The 18882-nt window shown below is 38.1% G+C and overlaps 1 protein-coding gene and 1 pseudogene across 3 annotated transcripts in view; one reads left to right on the top strand and one right to left on the bottom strand.

Annotated features, from left to right (window-relative positions):
- The window catches only part of LOC115264701 (uncharacterized), a 52811-nt pseudogene extending 50923 nt beyond the window's left edge, over window positions 1-1888 (top strand).
- The window catches only part of LOC109410022 (opsin, ultraviolet-sensitive), a 437133-nt gene that overhangs the window by 243445 nt on the left and 174806 nt on the right, over window positions 1-18882 (bottom strand). The window lies entirely within an intron of this gene.

The raw sequence follows: 18882 nt of genomic DNA on the forward strand, positions 1-18882 counted from the left end.
TTTATTTGAATACCATACTGGAACTGAACAATTTTTTGAATAAAGGATTTTAAGATAAAACAGACATTTCGATCGATGGTTTAGTGAAGTTGCAATCGCAGTAATTGATTTAGATTCTCTTGTACTTTTGACACTACTTATTTTTTGAAAGCACTAATCTTGATGAATAGCATTTGCATTCGTATTAAGCAGGTGGCACAAATTCGTGGGTATCAGGTATCAGAAGGCCGGCTCCAGAGGTACGTTATCCTCCATTTGGGACATTTGTGCCATCGCCATACATATGAGCCTATTTCATCATTTACCTGAGGGAGAATGGGACAAGGGATGGGAATTGGGAAAAGGAAAGGTGAAAGGGGTGCCCTAGAAGAGGGAATGAACGCATAAGCGCAATGAGAGCTCATAGCCCATACCACAACGGGTTTAATCAGTGCCCTGACAAGGACACTATAAAACGCATATGCGTAAAGAGAGCCTATAGCTCATTGGAGGTAGCTTGTGACGCCATGCCACTTTCAATATGACATTGAAAGGCACGTCATCGAAAGCATCCTAAATATTGAAGAAATCACCCAAGCAAAAACTACGTTTGAGCGAGTACTTTCTTGAAAACGTATACAACTTCCTGTAAAAGAGTCACTGTGGACATCCTAAATTGGGAAGCATGTGAGTTCACATGAAAAGGCATGTCAGCCAGACGAACATCACAGATGTGATAATCGACAATGCGTTTCAAGCCAGGGGGTGCGACACTGTAATCTTTTTCGAATCTTTTTTAAAAGATTCGAGATGATTCAAAAAGATTCGAAAAGATTCAGTGATTTACGAAAAAACATTGAGATCAAAATAGCCTGAACTTTTAGTTCAGTGTTTGTTTTGAAATAGAGAGCGCGAAGAAAAAAACGAAAAAAAAATGAAAACGTGCTTCGTTTGCCTGTGATTTAACAAAACAAAGGTAATTATAATCAATTCTTTATCGTCAATTACAATATTAATCAATAATATCTTTACATTTCTCAACTACCAACAGTAGCGGCAGCGATGAAGCCTCAACGTATACCTCTATGTAAGTAGTACACGTTCCAGATCCAGACAACTGAAACAGCTTGCTCTGCTAATCTTGCTAATCGTCGCTTCTGCTCACGACAGTGTCCCCCCGAGTGAATCCCGGTCATTATCAGCAGCAACCCCAGCAAAAGTTCAGTCATCCCCGCTGTAGTACATTCAGCATCCTCCTAAATAGCCACCGCCAAAGCAACATCCCTACGGGCAGCCCATGCAAGGCTGAATGCCAACAAGAAAAAGCGTACTGCGGAACACATGGACGTGCCGATCGACACGAGCCAAATAAGTGAAGAGAAGCTGCAGTTCGACTACTTCAAGATGCACGATTTCGGAACAGAACCAACCGGAAAAGGCCATCTACACCGACGAACAGTTGGAAAACAGTGTCGATTCGGTGATGCGCCTGATGGACGCCAACACTGACGGATTCGTCGATTATGCCAAGTATCGTCGAACCGGGGTAGAGGAAAACCGCTGTAACGACTGCAAGCGATTGGCCCAGGAACGGATCCAGTGGAGAAGGATGCTCCATTCGGCGGAACATTTTTACAAAGTATCAAAGTAAGTAAGTACCTACTGTTACAGTTACTGTTACTGTTACAGTAGTACTGTAGTAGTTTCCATATGCCAACTTCTTACATCCAAGAGTTCACGCCTATTTAAAGTGTGAATGTTTCATTTAATGTTTGTAATATTCTTTTTAGTGAAACATATCACCTCATAAACCTCCAACGGTGCTCGATAAACACGAAGGAACCGCCAGGGCTCAGTACATTCTATACCCAAAGAACAGTTCCATGTCGATTTGATTTAAGTTTGGATTTGAGCAGGTTTTGAGAATCTTACTTAGCTCAGTTGTCGAAATGTGTTTTAATAATAACATTTTCGATGATGATGAACCTGTGCGTATTAGTGAAATACCTGTAAGTAAACCAAATATCGGGTTAAGTACTGTTCCTCTTAATGCCACTTAGTATTTGCATCCAATAAGTCGAGTCAAGTACGAGACACTGAAGACGACCTTACAGTTGAGGTCAAAATACGTATCTGTCATAGGATGCAAATACTTAGTGAAATTAAATCGAACAGTACTTAACCCAATTTTCGTTTACTTACTAACATTTTCGTTAAGTTAGAGTATGCCAAAGTTGTCCATATGTATGGAAATTAGATTCCACCACTACTATTTCTTCTTTCCATGATCACGGAGTTTGACGGCAATAAAACGACACATACTTAAATTGAATTTGAATAAGGGCGACAGTAACAAGATCGATTTCTCTTCTTCAAATTGAAATAACAAAGTTCTAGCACATCTAGTTCGATTGCACATTTTTACACTTGGACGCATTACAGTCTAGTATTGCTGACTGCACCCCAAATTGGACTGACACAATAGTGTGCACACACCTTCAAAGTGTGATTACAGCGCAGGGATACGTCGGATCGAATTGACGTCTTCGGTGCACTTATTCCTTGTAAATGGAGGAATAAGTGCACCGAAGACGTCGAGACGATCCGAGGCGAATGTGCACTTTTATCACACTTTTTAGGCGTACCAAAAAAAGTGTGATAGTCCAATTTGAGATGTAGTCTGCAATATGTTGTGGTCGAAAAGTGCAACCATACTTACATTTTGATCGTAAATGACTACTTTCCATAAATAAAGACCTGTCCAATATTGACCGTCCCGTTCCAAACTGTTCACGACCGTTTGAAGCAGTCGTCGTTTCAAACGGTCGGTGAACGGTCACTGACGGATTTGCCAGCAGAAATGATTTATTATACTCAGGATTACGTAACGATACATTTTGATCTGTTATGTATGAAACTTAAGTAATAACTAGGGTGTCCATTATGCCCCTAATCCACCTAATTGATATGTATTTAGGTACTACATCAAACGTTACAGTAGTTTGCTCCATGTTGTTTTTAAAATTGTCGGCCGAATTGAGAAACGGCTAGTGGTGCTTATGCCTTCCGCAAATTTTACCTCGAAAAGTGCTTGCAAATTGATCTTTTATTTGACGATGTAAAGGATCGTGTTAAGGTGATACGGGACACCGTGTTAATTTTGCTATCTTCCATCTCTTTCTGATGATTACCCTTGAAATTTTGGCGATGCAAATCTCTAGTTCCAGTGAACTGATCGAACTGAAAACTTAGTCGATTGTTCATCATATGTAAGCATACAAACGATAAATTTTCCAGCCCATTTCTTGCAGTAGAACTTCAGATTTGCATCTTCAAAGTTTGAGAGCGATAATTGATGATTCTGATGACGCCCCGTAAAGCCTTAAGTGAGATAATTTGCGATTATTAGGGGCTGTTCATAAACCCAGTAGACCAAAATTTGGTCATCTCAGACAACCCTCCTCCCCCTCGTAGACTTTTGTGCCTACACAAAATTTAAAATTTGTATAGAGCGTAGTCTTTGGCCAGACCCCCCCCCCCCTCTCCCCCCAAAAAGTCTACGTGGTTTATGAACGGCCTCTTTTGAGAGTTTGTCTGATTCCCATCGGGGTGTCGGAATCCGTCTTAATTTACGCGTAATTTCCGTGTAATGTTTGATGATATTGTTTCTGGATGTGACAACTTTATTAATTAATTAATTATTTAATTTTATTCTCTGTTGAAGACTATGCGTTATGTATTCGACGCTTGTTTGGCTGGTTTCGCTAGTGCTTGTGATGGAGCCATGCTTCGCTCGTAAACATGTTGACGGGCTTGGTGGGTCCAAGCTTGTGGACAAACGAACTGAAAGTTGTTAAACTAATGCCTACCACTGTAGATATACCGTATACAATAATGGATTTTTCTCTTTTTATTCAAAATATTATCCAGCTTAGAGCATCATTTTGACCATTGATCTTGTTAAGAGCATTTATAGAAGATCATACTACACAGGACCGCTGCATCGTAAACCCCCATCCAGAACTACAGCTTGAGTAAAATGCTGAATAATTTTTAAATGCAATGTTCTTAGTGTTGATTAATAATAAATAATACGTGGGAGGGGTGTTTTGCTGGGTTGGTAGGCTGGCACTGTTAAGTTATCCGAAAATAGACCATTGGGGTATGATGAGGGGTCCTTTTCTGGTGGTATCGGGTAATTAAACCGAAGTACGTTGAGCCTAATGTGTTGTAAGTCCAAAGTTCTAAAAGCACAATGAATTCGTATGCTAAAATCCTAATTTTCTAAACTATCAGTTTGAGTTTGCAGAATTTTTCACTGGAAAAACAAGTTGAAATTTATGTGAAAGGTCGAACTCGATTATCCGGGTGACTACGTCTCGGAGTCCTAGACGATTTTTTGATTCGCTGCAACATTCCTCGCTTCTAAAACATATTAATGGCTATTGAACTATGATTCTTGGATAACCTTCATTAATTTTATGGTATTCTTTAATCCTTCTCCCATTTCTGAAATTAATTATTTCTACTGTTATACTGGCCCCACTCGCATAACAGTCCCATTTGACTTATTACTTTGGAGTTACCATTATGGATATTCTTCATTTTCAGTGATACTTCCTTAAATCATTCGGTATACAAATTGCGAACTTTTATGTCAATGTGTAAAAAAACACCAAATCATCTGTGTACCCGCGTAACAGTATCATCATAGATGTATGTACCTTGTAGCAAGTGAAAAGTTTTGTAGTAAACGTAATATTATTTAAGCTAGTAGGTATGTTACTCTTTGAACCTCGCTTTGAACAATGCCAAATATGACCACTAGTTTTTGAGACTCTAGTTTAATTTAAAACACTTCACTAATACTTTACTTTTGCAAAATAAAAAAATGAATAACTCTTTAAAGAAAAACTAAAAACGACGAGCAAATTCCTTTTAACCCTCGAGCATTCGCGTCTTCGGGCACCCTTAGCGACACCGCGCACACGCTGTGTATCACAAGCGAGATTTCTAGCATTCAAGCATAACCAATAGATGTTGTTTGTAAACAAAAAAAAAAAAACAACTTGTTCATATTTTGCTTATACTAAAAACATGTATAAGCAAAATATGAACAAGTTGTTTGTTTGAAAAAAGTCAATTTTTTTATGCAAACGTTATGCGAGGGGGGAGTGGGTGGTAGTACATATCGTAGTATACTGGTACGAAAATCTTTAAGGTCAATCTGCTAACAATCTTTCTATCTATCTAGTTGTACTATTGCTTAGTTCATTCACGGCCAAATATAATAGATGTTTCTTTCTACAAAAAGTAAAGACCCATTTGGCTTGATGTACGTCGGCCTATCGTGCGTCGACCTAAATATCCAGATCCTTTTTAGCACTTTCTGTTATAACTAGGTACTGATTGCTGCTTGTCAGAGGTAAGTAGATTCACTATGTCTTCCGAAGTGCAAAGCATGATTGTAAATTTTATTTTTTTTTCTTTCTAAATTCTGAAATTATTCCGGTATTCTTTGAGTCTATAGGTAATTGTTGTTTTCAATGATTTTAGTATTCTTCCAAGTAATCTGAATTTTTCTTTGTCATTTTTTAGTCTACAAACAGCTCCCAAATTGTGACTCAAGGTTAGTTTATTACCAAAAAAAACCAAGCGTTGTTAGTAATCCCAATTTTGTGTAAACCAAAAAAGAAGTTCGAAATAGGTTGTTATCGAGCCGAAAAAAATAAAATAAAAATGTTTGGTGGCAATATAGTTGCCACTGCCTTATAAAGGGTTAAGAAGTCCTCTTAAATTGTTAGATGACGCACATTATTTTAACTTTAAAAAAGGACAGTTTTGCTTTGAACGATTTTCGTAGTATGAGATATTCTTCAAAGTGGTCAGAATGTGTCTTTGAAAAGGTTCACCAAGTCCTCTCAAATTGCCAGGTGATGCTCAATACGTCGACTTTGAAATAGATTACTTTTGCTTTAAATAATGTTTATGCGACATATTTGAGATATTTATTAGTATTTAAAAACTGTCTTAGAAAAAGTTCACAAAGTCCTCTCAGATCGCTCGGTGAAGTAGAATACGTCTACTTTGAAATAACTTCTTTTTGCTTCGAATAATTAGTTGTATATGAGACACGTACTCCAAATTTGTCTTTTGAAAGGTTCACCAAGTCCTCTCAGATCGCTAGGTGAAGCAAAATACGTCTGCTTTAAAATAACTTCTTTTTGTCTTAAATAATTTTAGTTGTATATGAGACACTATTCAAATTACTCCAAATTTGTCTTTTGAAAGGTTCAAATCACCAAGTCCTCCTAGATCGCTAGGTGAAGCAAAATACGTCTGCTTTAAAATAACTTCTTTTTGCCTTAAATAATTTTAGTTGTATATGAGACACTATTTTAAGTACTCCAAAGTTGTCTTTTGAAAATTTCACCAAGTCCTCCTAGATCGCTATTTTAAAATAACTTTCTTTTGCTTCGAATAATTTTAGTTGTACATGAGACACTATTCAAATTACTCCAAATTGTCCAAATTGATCACCAAGTCTTCCTGATCGCTAGGTGAAGCACAATACAAATGCTTTAAAATAACTTCTTTTTGCTTTAAATAATTTTAGTTGTATATGAGACACTATTCAAAGTTCTCCAAATTCGTCTTTCGAAAGGTTCACCAAGTCCTCTCAGATCGCTAGGTGAAGCACAATACAAATGCTTTGAAATAACTTCTTTTTGTTTAGAATAGTTTTAGTTGTATATGAGACACTATTTAAATTATTCCAAATTTGTCTTTTGAAAGGTTCACCAAGTCCTCTCAGATCGCTAGGTGAAGCAAAATACGTCTGCTTTAAAATAACTTCTTTTTGCCTTAAATAATTTTAGTTGTATATGAGACACTATTCAAATTACTCCAAATTTGTCTTTTGAAAGGTTCACCAAGTCCTCCTAGATCGCTAGGTGAAGCAGAATACGTCTGCTTTAAAATAACTTCCTTTTGCTTCGAATAATTTTAGTTGTATATGAGACACTATTCAAATTACTCCAAATTTGTCTTTCGAAAGGTTCACCAAGTCCTCTCAGATCGCTAGGTGAAGCACAATACAAATGCTTTGAAATAACTTCTTTTTGTTTTGAATAATTTTAGTTGTATATGAGACACTATTCAAATTACTCCAAATTTGTCTTTCGAAAGGTTCACCAAGTCCTCTCAGATCGCTAGGTGAAGCACAATACAAATGCTTTAAAATAACTTCTTTTTGCTTTAAATAATTTTAGTTGTATATGAGACACTATTCAAAGTACTCCAAATTTGTCTTACGAAAGGTTCACCAAGTCCTCTCAGATCGCTAGGTGAAGCACAATACAAATGCTTTGAAATAACTTCTTTTTGTTTTGAATAATTTTAGTTGTATATGAGACACTATTTAAATTACTCCAAATTTGTCTTTTGAAAGGTTCACCAAGTCCTCTCAGATCGCTAGGTGAAGCAAAATACGTCTGCTTTAAAATAACTTCTTTTTGTTTTGAATAATTTTAGTTGTATATGAGACACTATTCAAATTACTCCAAATTTGTCTTTCGAAAGGTTCACCAAGTCCTCTCAGATCGCTAGGTGAAGCACAATACAAATGCTTTAAAATAACTTCTTTTTGCTTTAAATAATTTTAGTTGTATATGAGACACTATTCAAAGTTCTCCAAATTCGTCTTTCGAAAGGTTCACCAAGTCCTCCTAGATCGCTAGGTGAAGCACAATACAAATGCTTTGAAATAACTTCTTTTTGTTTAGAATAGTTTTAGTTGTATATGGGACACTATTTAAATTACTCCAAATTTGTCTTTTGAAAGGTTCACCAAGTCCTCTCAGATCGCTAGGTGAAGCACAATACAAATGCTTTGAAATAACTTCTTTTTGTTTTGAATAATTTTAGTTGTATATGAGACACTATTCAAATTACTCCAAATTTGTCTTTCGAAAGGTTCACCAAGTCCTCCTAGATCGCTAGGTGAAGCACAATACAAATGCTTTAAAATAACTTCTTTTTGCTTTAAATAATTTTAGTTGTATATGAGACACTATTCAAAGTACTCCAAATTTGTCTTACGAAAGGTTCACCAAGTCCTCTCAGATCGCTAGGTGAAGCAAAATACGTCTGCTTTAAAATAACTTATTTTTGCTTCGAATAATTTTAGTTGTATATGAGACACTATTCAAATTACTCCAAATTTGTCTTTCGTAAGGTTCACCAAGTCCTCCTAGATCGCTAGGTGAAGCACAATACAAATGCTTTGAAATAACTTTTTTTTGTTTTGAATAGTTTTAGTTGTATATGAGACACTATTCAAATTACTCCAAATTTGTCTTTTGAAAGGTTCACCAAGTCCTCTCAGATCGCTAGGTGAAGCAAAATACAAATGCTTTGAAATAACTTCTTTTTGCTTTAAATAATTTTAGTTGTATATGAGACACTATTCAAAGTTCTCCAAATTTGTCTTTCGTAAGGTTCACCAAGTCCTCCTAGATCGCTAGGTGAAGCACAATACAAATGCTTTGAAATAACTTTTTTTTGTTTTGAATAGTTTTAGTTGTATATGAGACACTATTCAAATTACTCCAAATTTGTCTTTTGAAAGGTTCACCAAGTCCTCCTAGATCGCTAGGTGAAGCACAATACAAATGCTTTAAAATAACTTCTTTTTGCTTTAAATAATTTTAGTTGTATATGAGACACTATTCAAAGTACTCCAAATTTGTCTTACGAAAGGTTCACCAAGTCCTCTCAGATCGCTAGGTGAAGCAAAATACGTCTGCTTTAACCCTCGAACGATCGCGCTGTTGTATTTTGTACAACACGTTGAAAAAATCTCGCTTTTTGTACTCAGCATGAGCGTGGTGCTGACGCAGGTAGTCAACTGCGCGAGTTACGGAAGGTTAAAATAACTTATTTTTGCTTCGAATAATTTTAGTTGTATATGAGACACTATTCAAATTACTCCAAATTTGTCTTTCGAAAGGTTCACCAAGTCCTCCTAGATCGCTAGGTGAAGCAAAATATGTCTGCTTTAAAATAACTTCTTTTTGCCTTAAATAATTTTAGTTGTATATGAGACATTTTCAGGCATATTCTGCGCGGCGTGTGAGGTGAGACAGATGGTTTCGTCTCACGTGACGTGAAACGACTAATGTAAATCAAATGGGGCGAATCGACTTTAGTCACCTCATTCGACTCGTCTCACCTCACACGCCGCGCAGAATAAGCCTGTTTAAGTACTCCAAATTTGTCTTTTGAAAGGTTCACCAAGTCCTCTCAGATCGCTAGGTGGTGCACAATATGCCTGCATTAAAATCTTACTTTTGCTTTCGATTATGTTTGAGGTATCTGTGATCTGTTTAGTAACAGTACTAAACATTTTTCTTTAAAACTAGTACTCTCAAATGGTTATGTAGCTCAAAATACATTTATTGAAATAAATAACAGATCACTTCTCCGAGCCAGAGCTTCTTATCGCCTAAACTAGGGAATCGCGCCAACGATCGTCTGTTTTCCACTATAACTCAGTCAAATTTGAACCAATTGGCACAACTTTTGGAATGTGGTGAGATATGTATAGTATCTACCCGAGTACAACATTTCTAGTCAATTGGTTCAAAATTGACTGAGTTATAGAGGCAAACAGACGAATATAGAACCACCGCCCAAGTGGCGCGATACCCTATTTTCTCTGCAAATCAAATTCCATGACATCTTCTCCCGCAGTCCGGAGTATGGCTTTCTGTCTGGATCTAGATGCTCTGGTCGATTTTTTCATACTTGATGGCAGATATTCTCGTCGAAAGCCACCGACGGCAACCGGTCGTTAATGTTTTCTACTTTGTAGATGCACAGCGGAGTCTGGAAACGGTTCAGCTTCTCAGTGCAATCACGGATCTTCCGTAGCCTTTCGACGATACATTAACACTCCCGGCTTGTCGTTGGTCACTACTGTTGGTGACATCTTTCCTAGCGCAGAAAGGTGTGTAGAGTAGCTCTCGTGGTCAGATCCATGGTGGTTTAACTTTCGTGCTTTCGTCCTAACTCCTGCGGTTCACTATAGTATATACCGTCCGATGAAGCCGTTCCGTAGCAGAAATTTGTTTCCCGCTTCCTTATGCCATGAAAACCCGTAATTCGGCTCCAGAGCAGTGTTTTCAGTGATGCTACCTCCATCGGAGACCATTCCATGGTTTTCAGCCCGTTGGAAGCTGAGACGAATTGCAGCTTCCTGAAAACTGTGCCCAATTACTCTCCGGGATGTTACATCCAGTAATCCATGAAATCCTGGAAAAGCAACAGTGTCTTGTTAGGGAGTTTTGCGATACTTACAGCTGGGAACAGAATCCTAGGGAACAGTTGGCTACCTTCTTTTTCGCCCACACGAGAATGAGGGTGATTACTCCCGAAAGATTCCGAACCGGAACCGGCCGGTCCGCGGTCAGAAGCAATTTCCTTTGATTGCAGACGCAGCGAATGTTTTTTTTATTTACCCGGCGAAGAACGATCGCGGTTTGACAGCTGCTGCTAATGCACTGAAGCAAAAGACCCTTTATTTTTTATTTGGCGTGATTCAGAAAGATTCCGAATGATTCGAAAAGATTTAAAAAAAGATTAAACTCAAAAGATCAGAGTGTCACCCCTTCGTTTCAAGCATTTCAGAAAGAACGAGGTAACCAGATGAATCTGGAACTCATTCCTTCTTTATACAACGCACGCACCCTTTCGGGATAAAACTATAAAGTAATTTCACGCCATGAAAATACCCAATAGCAAACTACAAGAGTTCAAAACATGTTGAAAATACTCAAATCCCTTTGGAGAAAAATAGGACAAACTCCCATTTGCACCTGGAGATTTGAAGTAAGCAGAGCTTTTTAGGGCCCACTAAGTCGATTATATAGCTATAATTCTCAAGCGGAAGCTAGAGATTCGTAACTATACAAAAGAATGGTTTATCCGAAGATATTTTAAACAACAGATCAGAGTTCCATTCAAGAATATTTCTTACGGTCCGCACAGACCGCAGAGGACAAGCTTCTTTCAAAGCAATAGTTATGGTATACCACAATGGAGGGCATTATAGGTACAAAACCACAATGAAACTCTCTTGGAGTAGCAATGGAAGCGAGTTATCCATAAAATGTGGTCGCAACCAATTAGTACAGGTTCCCTAGTTTGTTGAGCAGGATCGCCTGAATACGCAAATTTTGCGAAGGAACACTTAAAAGTGCAAAGAAGGTCAAATGGAGACTCCTCATCTGACACATGCCAATCAGTCAACTCATGACAAATTCTGCTCATGCAGAGTTGGGTCAGGTGCAATTCTATGTTAAATTACTGGACTACCTAAGTATTCCATCAAACTGAAGCATCTCAAATTAATGTTTGAGCTACTTCAGATGATGTAATCATCGTAGCAATACTGCCAAATACCAGCGAAAAGATGCTGAATACAAGAGCTTGCTTGAAGGCATCCATAAGGAAATGTTAAAACATACTGTTAACGTTATTCTAAGATATAGCATGCTCGATGCACGACACTCCATTTATAATGAAACAAGCAAACTGGATTCACAAGGTAACCTATACAGAAGTTAACATACGAAAATGAACTTTTCGAACGCTTCTTACGCTGAAAATTGATCTGAGGTTTCCTAGCCGTAGCCACTACCCAAACTAGACAGGATTACACTCTTCACAATCACAGCACAAAAAGGAAACATCAACAACAAACCAAATCGGTGTCAATTGAAAAACGCCAATGGCGAAAACGCATTAAGCGAACCCATATAGGTGCACGCAACCTGAGATTGGCAGATTCTAATACAATTGGGTATGAAACATATACAAATATTGTATTAAGGCTTTGCAAATACAAAAATTGGTAGGTGGCAGTATACCAAAAATTGTATTGGCTTCCTAGAATCTGGAAAAGGAAAATTTGCATTGGTTTCTCTTTATTTGTTCTATTTTTGGACTGGTCATGGCAGCAGTGGCGGCATCAATTACCAAAACATGTTTTAAAAGAAACACGGGTGGCGGCGGGAATCGAACCGAGACAGTATCATGCAGATACATAGTACCCTGCACTCTAACCAGCACGGCTACAACTGCACTTGGGTAGACGAGAGACTGAAAGCCATCATTAACAACACAAACGTGGCTTGGTGATGGAAGTGATACAGCCACCACACTGCACAATGGGCCCAGAGCCGAATTTACGAAGACAAAACTGTTTAAGTTTTTAGACACATATTGTGTTTTAGAAAGTTTCTTTTTAATTGTTGATCCTTTTCCCCATTATTGTTATGTCAAACATCTGATTAAACTGATTCAAAAATCTGCTCTCTAATAATTTTATTTACGATTCCATGATGGATGGTGATGGATCGTTTAATTGGAAATTCCACCAATAAGCTGCGCCAGAGATCAAGCAAATTTTAAATTTCATATATCTCAGGACTCTCATCACTTAGAAAGATGGTGTCTTCGGCAATGTTATTCAGTTAGTCAAGAGCTTACAGTTAATGGTCCACTTGTTTCGAAATTTTGTCACTAAGTGGCACTAGTTACACATTTGCAAAATCATTCAAATGATTGATTTTTTTTCGTGAAGTAACAAGCTGTAAATTTTGTTTTCTTTGAACGTGTCTAAGTCCAGGGATGGCATGTCACGCAGAAACTGTGCCCATTTACGCTCATCTTTCACTGAACTTCTTAGTTTCATTTACCTTACAAAAGAGAAAGAGAAAAAACGCACAATAAAATGTACATAATTTCTCTCACGCAGAGATTTTGTGCGGGTGATTAGAGTGCTGCGTGAGAGCAATGAGAGCCCGCAAGTCAGATTCCCAGTGCGCAATTTCTGCGCGCACGCAGAAAAAAACAGAACTCAGTGCACACGCAGTGTGTTTAAAGGGGTATGTGTTGTTTGAGCATTTGGTGAACCAAAAGCATGCCAGTGAGTTCTAAACCCTCTACGGGGTATCAAATCCTGTGATATCAGAGACAAGCAGACGTCTTAAGCTGGTCAAAGACTTACAGTTGATTGATATTTTGGTTCCAAATTCCACCAACAGGCGGTGCTAGTGAGCTAACAAATTTTGTTTTCCATATATATTAGGAAAATATGCAAAACATTGCAACTAGCGCCGCCTAGCTGCAGAAACTCGAACCAAACGATAATTATTCTGAAAGCCCTTGATCTACCAAACAATTTTGCCGAAGACACCATCTTTCTAAAGAATCAGAATGCTGAGGTATGTGAAATGTAAAATTTGTACGCTGTCTAGCGCCGCCTAGTGGTGAAATCACGAATCATACGGTTCATATTCTGAAAGTCCTTGACCAGCTGAACAACTTTGCCGAAGAAATCAACTCTTTAAGTAATCAGGATCCTGAGATATATGGGATGGAAATTTTGTCAGTGTTGCATCTGCTTGTCTAAGATATCACAGACAAATAGATGTGACACTAACGAAATTTCAATCTCATATATCTCATGGTCCTGATTACTTAGAGAGTTGGTGTCTTCGGCAAAGTTGTTTGGCTGGTCAAGAACTAACCGATAATAAGACTTAAGGTTCAAAATTCCACCGCTAGGCGGCGCTAGAGAGCAAACAAATTTTAAATTTCGCATATCTCAGCATCCTCATTTTGTAGAAAGATGGTGTCTTCGGCAATATTGTTTGGTAGATCAAGGGCTTTCAGAATAATTACCGTTTGGTTCAAGTTTCTACAGCTAGGCGGCGATAGTTGCAATTTTTTGCAAAGTTTCCTGATATATATGAAAAACAAAATTTGTTAGCTTACTAGCACCGCCTAGTGGTGGAATTTTGAATCTTAAGTCTCATTATCTGTTAGTCCTTGATCAGCCGAACAACTTTGCCGAAGACACCAACTCTCTAAGTAAACAGGATCATGAGACATATGAGATTGAAATTTCGTTAGTATCACATCTACTTGTCTGTGCATTTGTCGTGCACTGGAAGCACGACTGAGTGCGCTCTTAACACGAATTTTTGTGTGCACATTTTCTGCGCGCACAAAATGTGCAGGCAGAAACTGAAAAAACATGTTTGTTCTAACATTTGCTTGAGCACTCATTTTGAGAGTGCCGCGATGGATGCCAGAGAGTGAGCGGCTGGTTTGTGTGCAAATTTGCTACAACTTTGTAGAACATTTTGAAATTGTATAGAGAATAATTAATCAGCAGATTTTTGGATAAGCCACACTCGAGTGACCGTACTCATTTCACAATAATACAAAAAAAATGACAGAACTTGGCAGAAACATTTTTGTCTTCGTAAATATAACTCTAAACCCATTGTGCACTGAAAAGTTCGCGTCCCATGCCGCATCCAGCAGTGTGCTGTTTACTAGTGGAAAATTCCTAGTAGACAATAGGACGCGAAGCTCGGCAGCGAAGCGAAAGTTATTTTTAGACGCATCCCGGTTCAACTTCTCGGGTTTGAATAGCGGTGTTTGTGTGTAGTAGTATGGAACCTGTGGAACCGTGTAGCGTATCCTAATACAACGAATAGATTATGATTTAACACATTTTCTGTACGTTTTTAATACATTAATTGGTAGAAAAGGCATATCTCAATTTTTGGTAGCCTTTCTTGTTTTGCGTGTGGTAATGTAAGCTAATTTACAACATTTGAATAATCCCGCCCTTGTTTAGCCTCAAATTTGAGACTTAAGAAGGGCAACTGATTATCTCGGAGAAACGCAAGGTCCACTGCACTATTGCTCCGGTTAGTGCAGTAAGGGCGTAATACTGTGGAGGACGCCCTAATTCTCCACAGGCTCCGTTTATGGTTAGGTTTTTATAAGACCCTCCTAGCCATTCATTCCTTGGCACGGTAAGCACAAAGCCGCATAACACCATGAATTAGGGGTCACCTGTTTAGTGGACTCTTATCACTGGATCAGGCGGTCCGTAGTGTTATTCTTAGCCAATTGAGACAACCGCTACCGACACTACACAGCTATCTAGGCTGATCGGGAAAAGAAGTTAACATTGATGGTTAACTTCCAAACGAGCCCGAACAGCCCCAAAAATTGGAATTGAATAAAGGATTTTAAGATAAAACAGACATTTCAATCGATGGTTTAGTGAAGTTGCAATCGCAGAAATTGATTTAGATTCTCTTGTACTTATAACACTACTTATTTTTTGAAAGCACTAATCTTGATGAATAGCATTTGCATTCGTATTAAGCAGGTGGCACAAATTCGTAGGTGGTACAATCCTAGACCGGTTACCTCCTTCCCGTCCGAACCTAAGCACAAAGATTTGGCTAATCTCTGACTCTAAGACACAATTGATGCAATCCTCCAATGGTCGAGAGCTGTCCTGGCTACGCCCTTGCGACTGCCGAGGGATGGGAAAGAATGGTCAGTTGGACACCTAAGAAAGATATGAACAGTTCACGATTTCTCAGGCCAAGGTGTCACGGGAATTTAGATATTGTTAGTGGCAAGGAAAAATTCAAAGAATGTATTTGGTCAAGGGGTTTCCAGTTTGCCTAGTGGCTAAGGCTATGGATCGCCAATCCGCAGACGGCTGGTTTGATTCCCATTCCGGTCAGGAAAATTATCTCGACTCCCTGGGCATAGTGTATCATTGTACTTGCCACACAATGTACAAAATTCATGCAATGATACCTAATATTCCAATGAATAAAAAACACGTTTGAAAAGATACCAAACACCATTTTGAAATATTCAAAACAGTCCATAAAATCAGCCAAAAATATTAAAGATTTCCCCGGAAAGAATGCATGCCAAAATGTTTCTAGTTTGCAGGACGTCAGTCGGTTGAACCAAATCCTAGAATTCTGTTGGGATTCTTTCAGGAATACATTATGACATTTCTCAAGATGTTCCCACAGGCTTCATCGAGTAGTTCTGTGAATCCATAAGTAACTCCAGGAGAAATACCAAAAAGAACTCCTGGCGAAATTCGAGACGGACTTTTTTTTTGCAAACAAAAGAACTACTGGAAGAATTCCAAACGAATCATTTTCACAAGGAAGAAGAAGTATTTTCTCAAATAATTCTTCGACCGATCTCAGAAGATACTCTAAGAACAGAGTTGTCTAACGTACGATTGATATTTAGGCAGCATCTGGCCCTGGAGGACATTTTGTGTGACCCAAAATAATTAAAAATTATGGCTTTTGGGCCGAGTATATGTATTCTGGCCGTTGAATAAATAAAAAATAAAAAAAAATGCACGAATCGTGCCGGATTTTTTGCTATTGAAAATTAGTTCAGGTGTTCTAGAGTTATAATCATTTAAGTGATCCAACTCAGAGCCGGTGCACAATGGTCCACGAACCAGATTTACATCTTTCGCATTCAGCGGCTTCAAATGATTTTTTGGACAAATAAGGTCTTCTACAAAGTTATCCCAAGGTCCTCTTTCCGATGTACATGAAAATTAGGGTGGCCTACCCAGATAACCACTAAGCATTTGAATAAGCCGTACAGCAGACCGTAGTAAGCATTTGAACTGCTTGCTGCCCTACATAAGCAGTTCGAATGCATGGCTGCCTTGAATTAGCATAACCTGTGCTGCTCGAAAGCTTTTGGCTATTGGTTAGCATTTCAACTGCTTGAGATGTTTTCACTCGAAAGCATTCAAAATGCTTTTTAACTGCTCTTCAAATGCTAAGTGTAAAGAGTATGGAAGACATGTTATGTGTTTGACAGCGTACGCTGTCTCTCTCTTACTGGGTTTATGTCTTTGTTGTCAAATTTGTAAATCTGAATTGCTTTTTCGTTTTTCCCTTACTTATTCAAAAGCTCAGCACCAAACATTGCTGCAGCTGTTTTGAATTTGGAAATGGGAATTACATTTTTTTCATTTCGTTAAATATTTGCATAACTAGATTACTCGGAAGAGGAAATCATATGCTGCAGATCGAAGTGGGAACGAAAATGCTTTATACACATTGCAATATCTCTTTGAAAACAAGTTTTGTTTTGAAGCTGGCCTCCAACCATTCTTTATATTAGGAATAAATTCTGCGCACGCAATCGGAGCAGCTGTAGCACATCCTGGAGCGTGGAGCAGAACTTCAGCAGCAAACATGATTTAGTAGTCTTCGGATCGTAAGTTCAAACCCCAAAAACTACTAAAACTTGCAAAAAAAACACCTTACATCAGCTGTGGTGTGCAAAGACGAGGAAGCGGGGACGTTGAAAGAGTGAGAAGCAGACGTAAATCTATTTTTGGTTTTGTTTTGCTTGACGAGGCGTTACGCTAGGCGTTACGCTTCTTTGACATTTTGGTACGACGTTCCTGAAGGTGCAGCACTGAGACAGCCCGTTATTTCGCCAAAACCTGCTGTGGGGTAGCACTATAGGCGCATATACGATCAATAAGCATTAAACGCCTTGTCGTAAGGACTACTATAATGCTGAATATATGCTATTATAAATGCTTGCTGGTTACTTGGGTATATTTTCAAAGAAATTGGAAACCTTTTTGTTTCAAATTTCTCGTTAAAGTAGACAAAACCCACTTTTAGGACTTCCAGAATGTCATTCCGTTCAAAAGATATTGATGATTTTCTAAAAAAAGGCACTTTTCACGTATTTTTACTTGAGCTAAAAATAACACCACTTTAATTTTTTGATACGTTTTAACAACATTTCTTCTTTTTAATGCTGCAAAAGATATTTTTCATGTTTGCCCCAACCCGTCATACCACCTTTTCAAAAAACTATGTTTTTTTTAAGAAAAACACCTGTAACTATTGAACCAAAAGAGATAACGACCATTTCAGCGCACGAAAGGACGTGTCTTCAAATGCTCTACAAGTGTTTGTGGCGACTTAGACAAGAAATCAAAACTGAAAATGTTAATGTTAGAAAACCGGTTTTTCTTGAGCCAAATGTAAACCTGCACAAAACTCTGTCATGTGACAATATTATATCACGCCAATTTGTGTAATCTTGCTCATGAGCCCAAATTTTGTTTGAAATTTAAAAATAATTACCTGAAAATCCAAGAAAGCAGCACAAAAACCGGCTGTTTTATGGAATATTTAGCTATACAACTGTCAAATGAGGTATAATATTTAAAGTCCAAAAATAATGACCGATAAATTCATGATAGTTGTCTAAAGTCCAAGAAAATGTACCATAATTCAAGATGATAGCTGTTTTATTTAGTTTTTAGCTCTAAAGACAATGCAATATGGCATGAGAAAGATCTTCGGAGTCCAAAAATGGTATTCAGAATTTCAAAATGGTGGCTTTAAATTCAAGATGGCGGCAGTTTTATGAAGTTTAGAGCTATATCATGCAATGCAGATATTTAGTACTGAGAGAGAGGAGACAGAAGGAGAGGAGAGAGGAGCCACTATACTAACACTTCTTCTTCTCACTGTTTTTTTCTCAATTACACTACCAGTCATAAGTACGGACTCACAAAAAGTATTGCAACAATATTGCATCACCCTGACTCACCTCGATATCTCTAAAACCAGAACACCTACAAAAATGCCACCTTCAGAAAAGTTGTTGCTTCTGGTCTTCTGAATAACTTACCTGAAGACAGCATCTTTGTAAGTCCTCAGGTTTTGGAGATATCGAGGTGAGTCAGGGTGATGCAATATTGTTGCAATACTTTTTGTGAGTCCGTACTTATGACGGGTAGTGTACGTGCAATACACAATGGTTTCCCAAGCAGTACACATCCCAAGAAAGCAGTACGCACTAAAATGCTGCATCCTTGTGGCATTACCTGCGCAATTATTGCAATCATGTTTTGCATCTTCGATGCAAATGCAGATATAATGCTAATTTAATGCCATAAAAGAGGAAATAGCATGCTGCTACTATGCAGAGGCTTTC

Source organism: Aedes albopictus, chromosome 2, assembly GCF_035046485.1.
Source record: "Aedes albopictus strain Foshan chromosome 2, AalbF5, whole genome shotgun sequence".
Lineage (NCBI taxonomy): Eukaryota > Metazoa > Arthropoda > Insecta > Diptera > Culicidae > Aedes > Aedes albopictus.